This window comes from Mustela nigripes, unplaced genomic scaffold, assembly GCF_022355385.1.
Source record: "Mustela nigripes isolate SB6536 unplaced genomic scaffold, MUSNIG.SB6536 HiC_scaffold_2852, whole genome shotgun sequence".
In the NCBI taxonomy this organism is placed as follows: domain Eukaryota; kingdom Metazoa; phylum Chordata; class Mammalia; order Carnivora; family Mustelidae; genus Mustela; species Mustela nigripes.
In genome coordinates this window covers 1,049-4,226 of record NW_026742258.1, presented here as the reverse complement: position 1 = coordinate 4,226, position 3,178 = coordinate 1,049, and the positions used below count along the sequence as shown (strand labels likewise).

The 3,178-nt window shown below is 47.6% G+C and overlaps 1 pseudogene; it reads right to left on the bottom strand.

The window, feature by feature from the left end:
• Positions 1-233: 233 nt before the first annotated feature.
• On the bottom strand, positions 234-815 carry LOC132008992 (immunoglobulin heavy variable 3-74-like; annotated as a pseudogene).
• Positions 816-3,178: the final 2,363 nt, after the last annotated feature.

Sequence of the window (3,178 nt, the reverse complement as noted above, 5' to 3'; positions counted from 1 at the left end):
TGTGCTGTTCATAAAGTTGTTGTCCCAAATTTCTAAATCAGAGACTGGAGAAGGAAGCACAGAATCATGTGTCCAGAGAGGCTCCCTTGGGGAAAAAGCTTGAAGGGATGAATGGCAAAGACCCTGACAGGAAACCTGCCCATATCTTCCAGCTGCACCTGTTCCTGGGGCTTAAAAGACAGAATTGGTGAGTGGTGTGCACCCCCTGGTGGTCCAGATCCATCCTACAGTGAGGTTTGTGTCTGGGCTCACACTGATATCCCCTCACTGTGTCTCTGGCACAGTAGTACACGGCCGTGTCCTCGGCTCTCAGGCTGTTCATCTGCAGATACAGCGTGTTCTTGCCGTTGTCTCTGGAGATGGTGAATCGGCCCTTCACAGAGTCCGCGTAGTATGTGCCACTTCCGTCATTGCTAATACCTGCGACCCACTGCAGTCTCTTCCCTGGAGCCTGCTGGACCCAGTGCATGCCATAGCTACTGAAGGTGAATCCAGAGGCCGCACAGGAGAGTCTCAGAGACCCCCCAGGCTTCACCAGGTCGCCCCCAGACTCCACCAGCTGTACCTCGCACTGGACACCTGCAGACACAAGATAACCCAGTAAGTGATCAGTCACACCCCCATGTCTTCTCTCACTCATATCCACTCACATCCTCAATGTCTGTTGTTCACCATGAATTACCTTTTAAAAGAGCAACAAGGAAAACCCAGCCAAGTACAAATTCCATGGTGAGTTCTCTGTGTCCGGTCCTGAGCACTGACTGGAACACCTGGGAATCCTGGTGCCGGGGCTCCTCTCCCAGCTGCAGAGTCAGGTTTGGGCTGTTTTAATCAGCAGACTGTGGACCCTATTTGCATGTCCTCTGGCTATATATTCAGCTTTGGATCTAGTCTGACAGAGAGGCAATGACCCAAGCAGTTGTGAATACCTTTTAGTGCTAATATAAATTTTGAAGAAAATGTTTTTTATTATGTAACATTCCAGGGTGTATACTTGTGTTTGTAGGGTGTCTATGAACATATGTGGGGTGAGACTGACCCCAGGATCTAGGTCAGTGCTCCCCCCACAGGAATTGCTGCCCCCCACCCCAAATCTTCTGCAGGACAGAATGTCAGGCTATGAGGCATATGGAACCCATCCTGTAATGGGGATGGATTGATTTTGCTTATTTTATACTTTACCATAAATACAGAGAAAATCAGCATCGTGTACGTGTATTTTCGTATCTGTAACATTCACTCTCTCTACGTCCCTTTAAAATCAACTTTGTTATTACCTATAATAAATTCAATGTGTATATGCAACACAAGATGAACGGCCCATATACGGAGTGTGTGATATATAAACACAAGTGTCACAATCAACATTATGGACAGTGAGTGCCTCAATTCTCCCTAAAATGTCCAGATTTCCCCCTGGAATTCCTCCTTCCCTTTCCCTTGTCCTCCCTGTTCTCACATAACTATTGTTCTTCCTCATGTCACCTTATACTGGCTTTAATTCTGTAGAATTCATAAATGGGCCATTGTACTCTATGTACTTTTTCTGTAGCTCTTCTTTGCCCCAGAATCAATCCTTGTGGACACAGTCGTGTTGTTGCCTGCATCAGGAATCACTGGCTTTAATGACTGACAGCTCTGAAGGCAGCAGTTGGAAGCACCAGCTGGAGGAAGATCTGAAAGAGCAGACAGAAGCCACTTGCTTCAGCCTCATCCACACACCCTCTTGACCCAGGAGATCTTTGTCCCAAAAAGAGAAGAACTCCCTTGTTGTTCAGGAACTGATTCTGCTGGCTGTGGGGAAGAGAACTAAAGACAGGAAGAGGTGGACCAGAGAAGGTTGAGTTAGAAGCTCAGAAAGACCTGTCCATGGAAGACGTGAGGCACCAGGAGGAAGCACAGCATTGGGGAGCTGTCCTGCTGCAGAAGAAACCTGTGCAGGAGCAAATCCGACACTCAGACACCAGCCTGTGGATGTCATGTCAAGTGGTCAGCCTCTGACTATGCCCATAACTCCCACATTCTCCACTCAGTTCCACTGCTAACCTCAGCTGTGTGCTGCAGTCACCACCTGGGAACAGCAGCTGCTCTTTGCCTCATACCAGGAGCCTTTGTTCCTTGTCACCAGTGCATGCAGAGGACCCATTTCTGCAGCCACACCTGCCCACACTCCCACAGAGTGTACCGGACATGTGTGGAATCTCCTTTTGTAGAGAATAGTTTTCCTGCATTACTGAGGCTCATTAGGAGGCTCGACAAATGTGTGTCTCCTACTGTCCCAAGAACATACTTACATTGAGCCATTGTGGACCTTGACTGTGGGTAATAACTGTGACTAGAATGTAGTCTCTGTCAAAACAGTGCAAATGTATTGCTACTCTGCCACCCTCCTGGTTTTCTATTTTAATCGGAAAATAAAAAACATTTTGCTTTCCTGAAAACATAATCTCTGCTTCAGATTCTGTCTGTTTCTTTGTACAAAGTGCATTTAGAACAAAGGAGTGGAAATCCAATGGGAATGCCTCAGGAGCTGCACAACCAGGAAGAAGACCGTGTTGCCCCACATGGAGCCTCCCAGCAGCCATGTCATGCTTTGGGACAGAACTGGTGAGAAGCCACATTGTTCCTTGTAGGTGCTGACAATCACAGGGAACACCGTGCTCTACAGACATGCATCAGTCTTCCCATAAACTGGAGTGGAAGCCTGATAGTTGATTCCATTCTCTGATTTTGTCTCCCAATGTTTTCAACTCTGTTAAGCCCCTTTATTGGTCACCTTCTTAGGGGGAAATGAGTAGTTTGAGAGGAGGAGTGTCCATGAGCATTGGAAAGTACAGGTACTGTTCTTAGAGGAATGTGTGCCATAAGGGTTTCCTGTCCTTCCCCGTTTTGTTAATTTCCTCCCAGGATCCCCTCAGGAAGGCAACCATGTGTGCTGGGCTTCGCACAGTCTCTGCCTTCTTCCCTCATTGTGCTTTTTCTCATCTGCTAGACATTGTCCCAAGACATGGTTCAGCTCAGCTAAAAACTTCCTCAGAAGTCCTTCCGTGACCACATGGCCTCCTCAGGTAAGATGATCACTTACTTCTTCGTGGCTCCCAATGTTCCCCATGTGCATCTCCCACAGAACACGTATACCACCATGGTACTTGTTCACAAGCAGGTAGAAGCAGAGATG